The 14,029-nt window shown below is 51.1% G+C and overlaps 1 protein-coding gene across 1 annotated transcript in view; it reads right to left on the bottom strand.

Annotated features, from left to right (window-relative positions):
• col15a1b (collagen, type XV, alpha 1b) overlaps positions 1-14,029 on the bottom strand; it is a 93,074-nt gene that overhangs the window by 46,048 nt on the left and 32,997 nt on the right. The window lies entirely within an intron of this gene.

Genomic DNA, 14,029 nt, shown 5'->3' with positions numbered 1-14,029 from the left:
TCCAGCATGTAGCATGAGGGACAGTGAATGTAGCAGTAATACAGTGAATACAGCAGCAGGATAGTGAATGCAGTGTTAGGACAGTGAAGGCATCATGAGTGACAGTGAATGCAGCATCAGGATAGTGAATGCAGCATGAGGGACTGTGAGTGCAGTGTTAGGACAGTGAAGGCATAATGAGGGAGACTGAATGCAGCATCATGACAGTGAATGCATCGTGAGTGACAGTGAATGCAGCATTAGGACAGTAAATGCATCATGAGGGAGAGTGAATGCAGCATCATGACAGTGAATGCAGCATCATGACAGTGAATGCATCGTGAGTGACAGTGAATGCAGCATCAGGACAGTAAATGCAGCATGAGGGACAGTGAATGCAGCATCAGGATAGTGAATGCAGCATGAGGGAGAGTGAATGCAGCATCAGGATAGTGAATGCAGCATAAGGGACTGTGAGTGCATTATGCGGGACAGTGAATGCAGCATCAGGATAGTGAATGCAGCATGAGGGAGAGTGACTGCATTATGCGGGACAATGAATGCAGTGTCAAGACAGTGAATGCAGCATGCGGGACAGTGGATGCAGCATCAGGATAATGAATGCAGCATGAGGGACAGTGAGTGCATTATGCGGGACAGTGAATGCAGTGTCAGGACAGTGAATGCAGCACAAGGGACAGTGAATGCAGCATGAGGGATCATCTGATTCACAGCTGTGTCTGAAAGCCCCCTCTGTTTCTTTACGTAGTCTTCAAGGAAGAAGCCTGTGTTTCACTTGGCTCTGTATCCCCCCCATTACCAGCTGCTAGTGGGACATTCTAAAAAGCTTGATGTCACTGACTTTCTTTCTCTGGGCTCCACATGTGTCAGGAATGATCTGAATGACATTCTGGGGTAGTTTCAATTCTGCAAAGTAGGCCTTGGCCCAAGACAATCTCTCCTACCCATAAATGCATGGACCGAAGGAAATGTTAGCATGGCAGCAGATCCTACGTTGGCCATGACAGCCTTGGAGTGAGGGCTTTCAGAATAACTGCAGCTTAGTAGGTCATGGTATTGTCTTGGCTGCCACTCAGATGCAATTAAATGGCCATTCATTGAGCCAGCATTCACTGTCCATCAAAAGGCAGTTAACAGCCACATGGAAAAACCAAAGTGAGCATGGCTTCCAGATGACTGCACTAAATCACTGGGAAAGCAGGGCACAGAGCCCTCAGAGGGACCTTCACGCCGTGGAGAACCCCAGAAGAGCCATTCATGCATAGCCAGAGGGTGGGACACCTGCTGAAGATCTGGGCACAAAAGCAGAGGCATCAGAGGAGCCGGTGAAGGGGGAACCACAGGCCTGGCTGCGAGGGGAGCTCAGACTAAATGTGCTGCTGCTCGCAAGGAGGGCAGAAGGCTTCCATTGCACCAAGCGCATGCACAGACATACCAGGAGGCTCCTCAGCCTCAGCACTGCTGTAAACGCTGTACTCTACCTCTGTCGGCCTGTACAGCTCCTATGTCTCTCTATGGCCTCGCAGACAGTTCCTCTCTCCTCTACTGCCTTCCCAAGGGCTTCCTGGTGCCTGGACGGCTGCCCTGAGGTGGGGGAAAGCCCCAGAATCACTGTGACCCTGTAGTGGAAAGTCTGTTATGCAGAATGGATGGATGGATGGATGGATGGATGAATGAATGAATGGATGGATGGATGGATGAATAGATGAATGGATGTATGGATGGATGGATGGAAAACTACAATTATCGTTCAAAAGAAATGTTTACAGATGGTCCTCGGTGTCCAAATGAGATCCAGGTCTCATTTCGCAAGTCAGAGACATTCCCTGCACTCTCTTCATTAGCCTGATTGGAACAACCCAACAGGCCAAATTATCATTACAGGTCTCACCCGCCCAGCCCCCCCGGATAAAACCAGCCCATTCACCCCCCCAAGACGGAACCAGCCTAGTCACCCGCCAGATTTTATGTTCTTTGAAGTATCTCTGTGTTTATACTCACATGCATAACTATCATAAACTGATTTTGTCTACATTCTTCCAAGAAACAAAACATCATTTTTTCATTAGAAGTTAAACATGAATATTATCTTTCATGCTGAGATTCTTTTAGATTTTCTCTCATAGCCTTCACGGACAGGAAGTTATTGTTGATCCTTTTCGATGCCGTAGGATCTCATGTTCAGCGGTGCCCCCTGGTTTGTACTCCCAGCTGAGGGATGGCTGAATAATGTGAGCAAGGCAGGGGGGGCTGCCAAGCCGATCATGTGTCCCCACACACTGTTCACACACAGAGACACGCTGTTCGCACACAGACACACTGTTCACACACAGAGACACGTTCACATGCAGAGACACGCTGTTCCCACACAGAGACGGACTGCCCACACAGAGAGACACAGTGCAGTACGCTGTGATGTAATAATTATATCACATTTTTATAAATAACACTTCATACTTTCTCAAACTCAAATTCCCTAAAATCACCCCTTAGTCAACAAGGGAATATTTTGTAGCAGCTCAGAAAATTAGAAAATCATAAATTGTAAGGACAGCATATTATAGATCTCACCGCACAGCCAAGAGCATGATCCAGAAATAAGCCCTTAGAGAATAAGCACCACTAATATTTCACATATTTCACAGTCTAGAAATGCCTACAGATTGCTTCACTGAATTAACACAGGTTGAATGTGAGAGTTGTTAATATGAGTTACATGGATTTTGACTCCTTTGGTGAAAAATGGTCACTGTGTGCCCTTGCTGGCTAATTTCGGTACTGTGCAGGGAAGCGGCCCGAGGGAAATGGAACAGCTTAGTTAGCAGTGAAGCTGAAGGGGGTGGAGCAAAAGCCCATTGTGATTCACACTCCCAAGTTAAGGCAGAGCACACACAGCTCTGGGGAACGAAATGTGAGGAATGTCCACACTCAGCGCCAGCACTCCCCTAACCTCCCAGCAGCCCCCAGCACCCCCCAGCACTCCCCTAACCCCCAGCAGCCCCCAGCGCCCCCCTAACCCAAAACATACAAAGTCCCCATAATGGCCAGCTACCTCGTACTAGAGTCCTAAAACCCACGTCCAGCACCTACTGGTATGAGCCGGTCAGAGGTGTCACAGGGGGAAGATAATATAGGGTGTGGAGTCACAAGAGTCAGATAATGTAAGGTGAGGGGTAGGGGGCAGGATGATGCAGTGAATACAGTGCAAAAATTCATCAGGACCTATCTTCTGTCCATTCAGGACATCTTTCACAAGCAATACATCGGCAAGGCCCTCAGCATTTTCAGAGACCCCTCCCATCCACTGCATGGACTGCTGACCAGCCTCCCATCTGGCAGGAGGTACCACAGCATCCACAAGGCCCTCAGCATTGTGAGAGACCCCTCCCATCCACTGCATAGACTGCTCACCCGCCTCCCGTCTGGCAGGAGGTACCTCAGCATCCACAAGGCCCTCAGCATTGTGAGAGATCCCACCCATCCACTGCATGGACAGCTGACCCACCTCCCATCTGGCAGGAGGTACCACAGCATCCGCAAGGCCCTCAGCATTGTGAGAGACCCCCCCCCATCCACTGCATGGACTGCTGATCCGCCTCCCATCTGGCAGGAGGTACCACAGCATCCGCAAGACCCTCAGCATTGTGAGAGAACCCCCACATCCACTGCATGGACTGCTGACCCTCCTCCCATCTGGCAAGAGGTACCACAGCATCCACACGGCCCTCAGCATTGTCAGAGGCCCCTCCCATCCACTACATGGACTGCTCACCCGCCTCCCATCTGGCAGGAGGTACCACAGCATCCACAAGGCCCTCAGCATTGTGAGAGACCCCTCCCATCCACTGCATGGACTGCTCACCCGCCTCCCATCTGGCAGGAGGTACCACAGCATCCACAAGGCCCTCAGCATTGTGAGAGACCCCTCCCATCCACTGCATGGACTGCTCACCCGCCTCCCATCTGGCAGGAGGTACCAAAGCATCCACAAGGCCCTCAGCATTGTGAGAGACCCCCCCATCCACTGCATGGACTGCTAATCTGCCTCCCATCTGGCAGGAGGTACCAGAGCATCCGCAAAGCCCACAGCATTGTCAAAGACCCCTCCCATCCACTGTATGGACTGCTCACCTGCCTCTCATCTGGCAGGAGGTACCACAGCATCCACAAGGCCCTCAGCATTGTGAGAGACCCCCCCCATCCACTGCATGGACTGCTGATCCGCCTCCCATCTGGCAGGAGGTACCAGAGCATCCGCAAAGCCCTCAGCATTGTCAGAGACCCCTCCCATCCACTGCATAGACTGCTCACCCGCCTCCCGTCTGGCAGGAGGTACCACAGCATCCACAAGGCCCTCAGCATTGTGAGAGATCCCACCCATCCACTGCATGGACTGCTGACCAACCTCCCATCTGGCAGGAGGTACCACAGCATCCGCAAGGCCCTCAGCATTGTGAGAGACCCCACCCCCATCCACTGCATGGACTGCTGATCCGCCTCCCATCTGGCAGGAGGTACCACAGCATCCGCAAGACCCTCAGCATTGTGAGAGAACCCATACATCCACTGCATGGACTGCTGACCCTCCTCCCATCTGGCAGGAGGTACCACAGCATCCACATGGCCCTCAGCATTGTCAGAGGCCCCTCCCATCCACTACATGGACTGCTCACCCGCCTCCCATCTGGCAGGAGGTACCACAGCATCCACAAGGCCCTCAGCATTGTGAGACACCACTCCCATCCACTGCATGGACTGCTCACCCGCCTCCCATCTGGCAGGAGGTACTACAGCATCCACAAGGCCCTCAGCATTGTGAGAGACCCCTCCCATCCACTGCATGGACTGCTCACCCGCCTCCCATCTGGCAGGAGGTACCACAGCATCCACAAGGCCCTCAGCATTGTGAGAGACCCCCCCCATCCACTGCATGGACTGCTGATCCGCCTCCCATCTGGCAGGAGGTACCACAGCATCCGCAAGACCCTCAGCATTGTGAGAGACCCCTCCCATCCACTGCATGGACTGCTCACCCGCCTCCCATCTGGCAGGAGGTACCACAGCATCCACAAGGCCCTCAGCATTGTGAGAGACCCCTCCCATCCACTGCATGGACTGCTCACCCGCCTCCCATCTGGCAGGAGGTACCACAGCATCCACAAGGCCCTCAGCATTGTGAGAGACCCCCCCCCCATCCACTGCATGGACTGCTGATCCGCCTCCCATCTGGCAGGAGATACCACAGCATCCGCAAGACCCTCAGCATTGTGAGAGACCCCTCCCATCCACTGCATGGACTGCTGATCTGTCTCCCATCTGGCAGGAGGTACCAGAGCATCTGCAAAGCCCACAGCATTGTCAGAGACCCCTCCCATCCACTGTATGGACTGCTCACCCGCCTCTCATCTGGCAGGAGGTACCACAGCATCCACAAGGCCCTCAGCATTGTGAGAGACCCCCCCCCATCCACTGCATGGACTGCTGATCCGCCTCCCATCTGGCAGGAGGTACCAGAGCATCCGCAAAGCCCTCAGCATTATCAGAGACCTCTCCCATCCACTGCATGGACTGCTCACCCGCCTCTCATCTGGCAGGAGGTACAACAGCATCCACAAGGCCCTCAGCATTGTGAGAGACCCCCCCCCCCATCCACTGCATGGACTGCTGATCCGCCTCCCATCTGGCAGGAGGTACCACAGCATCCGCAAGACCCTCAGCATTGTGAGAGACCTATCCATCCACTGCATGGACTGCTGACCCTCCTCCCATCTGGCAGGAAGTACCACAGCATCCACACGGCCCTCAGCATTGGCAGAGGCCCCTCCCATCCACTACATGGACTGCTCACCCGCCTCCCATCTGGCAGGAGGTACCACAGCATCCACAAGGCCCTCAGCATTGTGAGAGACCCCTCCCATCCACTGCATGGACTGCTCACCCGCCTCCCATCTGGCAGGAGGTACCACAGCATCCACAAGGCCCTCAGCATTATGAGAGACCCCCCCCCCATCCACTGCATGGACTGCTGATCCGCCTCCCATCTGGCAGGAGGTACCACAGCATCTACAAGGCCCTCAGCATTTTCAGAGACCCCTCCATCCACTGCATGGTCTGCTCACCCGCCTCCCATCTGGCAGGAGGTACCACAGCATCCACAAGGCCCTCAGCATTGTGAGAGACCCCTCCCATCCACTGCATGGACTGCTGACCCACCTCCCATCTGGCAGGAGGTACCACAGCATCCGCATGGCCCTCAGCATTGTGAGAGACCCCTCCCATCCACTGCATGGACTGCAGACCGCCCTCCCATTTGGCAGGAGTTACCACAGCATCCGCAAGGCCCTCAGCATTGTGTGAGACCCCTCCCATCCACTGCATGGACTGCTGACCCACCTCCAATCTGGCAGGAGGTACCACAGTATCCGCAAGGCCATCAGCATTGTGAAAGACCCCTCCCATCCACTGCATGGACTGCTGACCCACCTCCCATCTGGTAGGAGGTACCACAGCATCCACATGGCCCTCAGCATTGTGAGAGACCCCTCCCATCCACTGCATGGACTGCTGACCCGCCTCCCATCTGGCAGGAGGTACCACAGCATCCACAAGGCCCTCAGCATTTTCAGAGACCCCTCCCATCCACTGCATGGACTGCTGACCCACCTCCCATCTGGCAGGAGGTACCACAGCATCCGCATGGCCCTCAGCATTGTGAGAGACCCCTCCCATCCACTGCATGGACTGCTGACCCGCCTCCCATCTGGCAGGAGGTACCACAGCATCCACAAGGCCCTCAGCATTTTCAGAGACCCCTCCCATCCACTGCATGGACTGCTGACCCGCCTCCCACCTGGCAGGAGGTACCACAGCATCCACAAGGCCCTCAGCATTGTGAGAGACCCCTCCCATCCACTGCATGGACTGGTGACCCACCTCCCATCTGGAAAGGAGGTACCACAGCATCCGCATGGCCCTCAGCATTGTGAGAGACCCCTCCCATCCACTGCATGGACTGCTGACCCGCCTCCCATTTGGCTGGAGGTACCACAGCATCCGCAAGGCCCTCAGCATTGTGAGAGACCCCTCCCATCCACTGCATGGACTGCTGACCCACCTCCCATCTGGCAGGAGGTACCACAGCATCCTCAAGGCTGTCAGCATTGTGAGAGACCCCTCCCATCCACTGCATGGACTGCTGACCCACCTCCCATCTGGCAGGAGGTACCACAGCATCCGCAAGGCCCTCAGCATTTTCAGAGACCCCTCCCATCCACTGCATGGACTGCTGACCCGCCTCCCATCTGGCAGGAGGTACCACAGCATCCGCAAGACCCTCAGCATTTTCAGAGGCCCCTCCATCCACTGCATGGTCTGCTCACCCGCCTCCCATCTGGCAGGAGGTACCACAGCATCCACAAGGCCCTCAGCATTGTGAGAGACCCCTCCCATCCACTGCATGGACTGCTGACCCACCTCCCATCTGGCAGGAGGTACCACAGCATCCGCATGGCCCTCAGCATTGTGAGAGACCCCTCCCATCCACTGCATGGACTGCAGACTGCCCTCCCATTTGGCAGGAGGTACCACAGCGTCCGCAAGGCCCTCAGCATTGTGAGAGACCCCTCCCATCCACTGCATGGACTGCTGACCCATCTCCCATCTGGCAGAAGGTACCACAGTATCCGCAAGGCCGTCAGCATTGTGAGAGACCCCTCCCATCCACTGCATGGACTGCTGACCCACCTCCCATTTGGCAGGAGGTACCACAGCATCCACAAGGCCCTCAGCATTGTGAGAGACCCCTCCCATCCACTGCATGGACTGCTGACCCACCTCCCATCTGGCAGGAGGTACCACAGCATCCGCATGGCCCTCAGCATTGTGAGAGACCCCTCCCATCCACTGCATGGACTGCAGACTGCCCTCCCATTTGGCAGGAGGTACCACAGCGTCCGCAAGGCCCTCAGCATTGTGAGAGACCCCTCCCATCCACTGCATGGACTGCAGACCCCCCTCCCATTTGGCAGGAGGTACCACAGCATCCGCAAGGCTCTCAGCATTGTGAGAGACCCCTCCCATCCACTGCATGGACTGCAGACCCCCCTCCCATTTGGCAGGAGGTACCACAGCATCCGCAAGGCCCTCAGCATTGTGAGAGACCCCTCCCATCCACTGCATGGACTGCTGACCCACCTCCCATCTGGCAGGAGGTACCATAGCATCCACAAGGCCCTCAGCATTGTGAGAGACCCCTCCCATCCACTGCATAGACTGCTCACCCGCCTCCCGTTTGGCAGGAGGTACCACAGCATCCACAAGGCCCTCAGCATTGTGAGAGACCCCTCCATCCACTGCCTGTGTGTACCGCAGCATGTGTCTGCCTGTGTAATTGCACGCATGTGGTGCATGTCTGTGTGTGCATGTGTAAGAACCCTCCACCTCTCCACAGGGACTGGAAGTTGGCACAGTGACAATTTCTCACACTTGGGCCAGCAAACTGTTCTCACTGTACAATTCAAGTCCGCATATTGCTTCACCCAGCAAACAGTGAGAAGGGGAAACGCCCTGCACACAGCTGGCCCCATCACCCCGGCCAGGCGATCCAGCAAGTGCCAGCAGGATTGCAGAAGAAGATTCCAGAAGACAAAGGCATTTACAGGACTGTCTTCCTCTTTCCTTTCATCCCGTCAGACAGGGACACCTGTCTTTGCAAACAAAAGCGGCTGCTGAGGGATTTATAGCACACTGCCAGGTTTCCAGTCTGAGTCAAAACAGAAGTCCAGCGATGTCCTATTAGTCTGTAAGAAACAACCACAAAGCTATTATTTAATTTTATATTTTAAGAGATAACAACTTGAGATGGTAAACTATGCTTTAAAGAATGCTAGAAACTTATTTTGTGGGGAAAATCACAGAGCTGATTGGTTCATGTGGTATTTGTCACTGTTACATTTCACATTGTCGAACCAGGATTTCTATACAAATCCAGTGTGAAAATCATCTCAACTCCAAAGGACATTTTCACAAAAACTTGGCAGGGATTCTTGGCGAATTAAACAAAAAACAGTCAAAGCGACGAAAATGACTCAGTCGAGATTCCGCTCCCCATCTTCACTGGGTAGATTCATCTAGAAGGTTAACTCACAAAAAGCTGCTTTGTACCAGGCCTGGGAGTAACAGATTACTTTCCAGTGATGTGTTGGGATGGGTGTCTGCATGCGTGCCTGTGTGTGTGTGTCTGTGTGCCTGTGTGTGTGTGTGTGCCTGTGTGTGTGTGCCTGTGTGTGTGTGTGTGTGTGTGTGCCTGTGTGTCTCGGCCCTCACGATGCCCAAACGGGCTCTTGGAAGGCGAGACCCCCAGAAGTTAATCATTTGGGTTTGATCTCCAAAATGCAGCTGATGGAAAATGGACCATCAGTCTGCTCACTTATGAGCCTTTATATGCATTATTATTGTTATTATTATTATCAACAATGATAATTATACTATTATTATTATTATTATTATTATTATTATTATTAATGATGATGATAATAATAAGAAGAAGAATGATGATCTTGTTATTATTATTATTGTCATTATTATTCACAAGGCCTGTAAAACTGCCTGTGAAATTGGTGAATTCAGGTGTCAGCCTTCCGAAAGGCGGCAGTGACCTAGAAAACAAGGGCAAAAGATATAAATACAGAGAAGAGGGAAGCTGCCATTTCAAAGTGAAAAAATAATCAGACTGTGGAGGTAAAAAAAAATGAAACCCTCTTTGTGAGAAAGCATGGGAGGCTTTTGTACTTTTTTCAAAGTAAGTGAACTTTCTTTGTGGGGAAACTCCAAACATTCCCTACTTTCCCTAACACACAATAATGAGACGACCCTCCACTTTAACTTCTGGGCAGAACCAGCACTTTCTGGGAACCGGGGATGTCATTTAAGTGATGTGGGGATTTCACAGCTCTGCCCTGCCCTGCATTTAACCAGCTGTGAAGCCTCCGCACTAAACGTCAGGGAAAGGCTTCAGGCTGCCACCCCTCTGCTTCACCATTCTGCTCTTCTTGCCGAGTTCCAACGGGCTTTAGCCATAAGATTCACACACAGGCTGCCAGACCCATGTTGTCTGGTCAAACAGGCTGGTTGCTTTGGCTCCATTACCTAATTCCCCAGATTTTTCTGTCAGGAAGGTCGACATCAAAGACTCGTGGTCTTTGTGCAAACAAACTGTTCCTCTTTGGCCCAGCTTGGCCCTCTCACGCCAAGTCCATGTGCAGGACGGAGCCGCGTCCCTGAGTGCAAAGGCTGGTGTGGGATGCACTGGGACTAAAACCCCACACTACACATTGTCAGCCCACCTGGTTTTGCCTTTCTGAACATGTCTCAAGTCCTACCTCAAGGGACCGCCTGCCACCTGTCTGTGCTGATCCCGGGCAGGACAGAGACCCATAAAGCCTGATAGGACGGGGGTCATCAAGTCAAGCCGGGGGAGGGAAACCTGACTGTTTTGAGAGCTCAGGTCAGGATCACCATGTGCTATAATTACTGTTCAAAGCGATTGATTTATCTAACCACCCCACTGCACTGAAGCTAAGGGCTCCTTTACTCTATGTGCATCCAGATGCTAATGCTAAAGGTCAAACACACAGCAGACAGGCCTTACAAGTGCACAATTACTTCAGAGTAGGATGATTACAGTACTTTTATATGCATTCATCTGCTATCTGCTGCGTTTTCTTCAGTTTTTCTTCATGAGGGTTTGACAGAGACGCAGAGCTGACATAAGTAGTCTCAATATTTACAAATGAAATGTCCCTCGGGGATGCGGACAAGACGCATGAACAGAAAGTCCCAGCTGCCTGTGTGATCCAACAGACTATAAAAATCTCAAACTACCTGTACCTATAAGTACTGTAAGATACTGTAGATGTAGCTTTATTACCCTTCAGCTGTTCAGGACATTTCCACACGTAGGGCTTTGATCTTGACCTCAAACTTGTACTTGTCCTCATTAACTTTATGGACGTAAATTAAATTTAACGTCAAAAACCATAGGGCAGCTACCAAGGCCCAGACACCTGTCTGACACATTTATGGCTGTCAAACTAATGATCTGCAAAACATACCCCTGAGCAAAGGTTGCTCTAACATACCTGACAGACATGTTAATTCATAAAGTACAGAGGAATTTAAGTAAGATAAAGAGGAACAGCAGCAGCATGGTACTGCTAAACAATTCCAATAAAATGGCAAAATAGCTTCTGAAGGGATCAAGTGACTGACAGGTCCAGGTAAAGAAATTAGTCCATTACGAGTCGGTCCTTTAGGGTCCGGTCCATTAGGGCCCAGTCCATTAAGGGTCAGTCCTTTAGGGCCTGGTCCATTAGGGCCCGGTCCATTAGGGGTCGGTCCGTTAGGGGTCGGTCCATTAGGAGTCAGACCTTTAGGGCCCAGTTCATTAGGGCCCGGTCCATTAGGGGTCGGTCCATTAGGGGTCGGTCCATTAGGGCCTGGTCCATTAGGACTCAGTCCAATAGGGGTCGGTCCATTAGGGCCTGGTCCATTAGAAGTTGGTCCTTTAGGCCCGGTCCATTAGAGCCTGGTCCATTAGGAGTCGGACGTTTAGGGCCCAGTCCATAAGGGCCTAGTCCATTAGGGTCTGGTCCATTAGGGGTCAGTCCATTAGGGCCTGGCCCAATAGGGGTCGGTCCATTAGGGCCTGGACCTTTAGGGCCCAGTCCATTAGGGCCTAGTCCATTAGGGCCTGGTCCATTAGGAGTCAGTCAATTAGAGCCCAGTCCATTAAGGTCTAGTCCATTAGAGGTCTGTCATTTAGGGCCCAAAGGACAAACCACACATCAGACACTCTTTTAACCTTCTGGGGTCGAGTGCCGCGTAGTCGATGCCGCATATTTTTCGCATGTATTTCAGTTTATATCTCACTGAAGTCTGTGTGTAGAATCATGAAAAAAAAAAACGCTGACTAAATCCGTAATCTGTTTTCGAAACGCCCATTGTCGGAAGTATTAAAGTTTTAAAATTAGGATAAATTGCCAAAAAAGTAAACCATGTCACCTTACTGTGATGCCCGGCTCGTCCGCTCCTCGTGTGTGCCACGCCCCCCTGATTACCCATGTGTGCTTCCCTGATCGTCTCCTGCTGTGTCTGATTACTTTGATTAGTCTTGTCCTGTTTTAAGTCCTGGTCTCCCCGGTTTCCCTTGTCCGTCATTGATGTTGTCAATGCCAGTGTTCCGTCCTGCCCTTACTTACCCGATTAAACCCCTAGTTTGTCCCGTATTCCGCCTTCCTGCCCGCCTGCCTGTTTGCCTTATCCGTTCCACGGCGATCGTGATACTTACTTTGTTTTACCTGCATGGGTGGCTTGTGTTGCCTCAAGATCGCTATTCACATTCTAAATAGCCGTATTACCATGCATTCAAACCTGATTTGCACGGTAATTTGATGAACAAGGAAACATCCCCATCAACGCCATAAAAGGATGGGGGGGTGCGGCCAGGTGTGAATGGCTATTATTATGATGATGATTATTATTATTATCATTATCGTCATTATTGATAATAATAATAACAATGATAATGATATTAATAATAATAATGACACATGAGAGCTCCTATATATTCAAAGGAAGGAGACCAGAAATAGAGACATGAGTTAGATTTTTCTTATTTATTTATCCAACTGAATGTTGCAACTACATCTTCATGTAGCCAAGACTTTGTTTGTTCCCTTGGTTCTCGAGGTGGGGGGGTGCAGGGGTGTGGGGGTGCAGGCTGCACTCTCCTCAGTTCTCATACGAGACGGTATGTAGCAGGATAAAACACTCAGATCCCAAAAAGTGTTTTCCCAGATCCAGCATTTTCTTAACTCTTAACTTTTAGAGGTCAGTGTGGCTGTATCGTCTAATGGAAAAAGAAACTTACAAAATCTCCCAGAAGAGAATATAAAAAGCAGTAAATACACCAAAAATCTGCCAAAGAAAGCCTAAAAAAACATTCAGTTCATTTTGAACTGAACTCAGGCAGAAGAAAACTGCAGTTTTCAACCTTTCAAACTGTTTCACACATAAATGATACATCTTCCATGAACTACATTTCCCATGCATGTTAATATCTATTTGTCGCACTGCATAACTCATCTTGGTCATTACAAACATTTACAAATATTTATTTAGCAGCCTCTTTTATACAAAGTGACACGCAGCTGGGAAACAGGGTCAGCCAATCCCCGGAGCAGTTGGGATTCAGCTTCACAGGGTCAGCCAATCCCCGGAGCAGTTGGGATTAAGCTTCACAGTGTCAGCCAATACCCGGAGCAGTTGGGATTCAGCTTCACAGGGTCAGCCAATCCCCAGAGCAGTTGGGATTAAGCTTCACAGTGTCAGCCAATCCCCGAAGCAACTGGGATTAAGCTTCACAGTGTCAGCCAATCCCCGGAGCAGTTGGGATTAAGCTTCTCATTCAAAGCCTAACAGTGGCACCACTCTCCTGGCCATGGGATTTTCTGATCATAGGTGCAGAGTCTAACCCGCTGAACCACACATCATTCCCAAAGACTTAATGCTGTATTTGCCTTAGTAAGCAGCATAGCCAAATCTGAAAAAATACATAAAGTAAATGCTGCAAATGTCACTTTCACCTGGCACATTGCCAAGTCAGAGTTTTGACTGAGGGATTCTATCAGGCAGTCACCGCAGTTCCCAGGATCCATGACTCACATGCGTGGTGTAACTGCCATCATGAACATCACCTCCAGATGTCACCGAGCAGCGTCACACATCTCACACTGAGAAGAGCAGCTCAGCAGAAGCAGTTACCACTCAGGCTTACTGAAGCAACAAAGAGCTGCTTTTGAAGGACTTTACATTTACTTCAGCATATATGACACATTTACATCATTTTACCCACCAGACAGACTAATTTCAACTGTGACGATGAGGGATCCTGAAGCTATGAAACTGAAGAAGCATGTTCACAGATATAACATTCATGGCATGTCACGCTGCAGCATTCTGTGCAAGCCTG

The sequence above is a fragment of the Brienomyrus brachyistius genome, unplaced genomic scaffold, assembly GCF_023856365.1.
Source record: "Brienomyrus brachyistius isolate T26 unplaced genomic scaffold, BBRACH_0.4 scaffold53, whole genome shotgun sequence".
Classification (NCBI taxonomy): domain Eukaryota; kingdom Metazoa; phylum Chordata; class Actinopteri; order Osteoglossiformes; family Mormyridae; genus Brienomyrus; species Brienomyrus brachyistius.
This window is presented reverse-complemented; position numbering and strand designations above follow the sequence as displayed.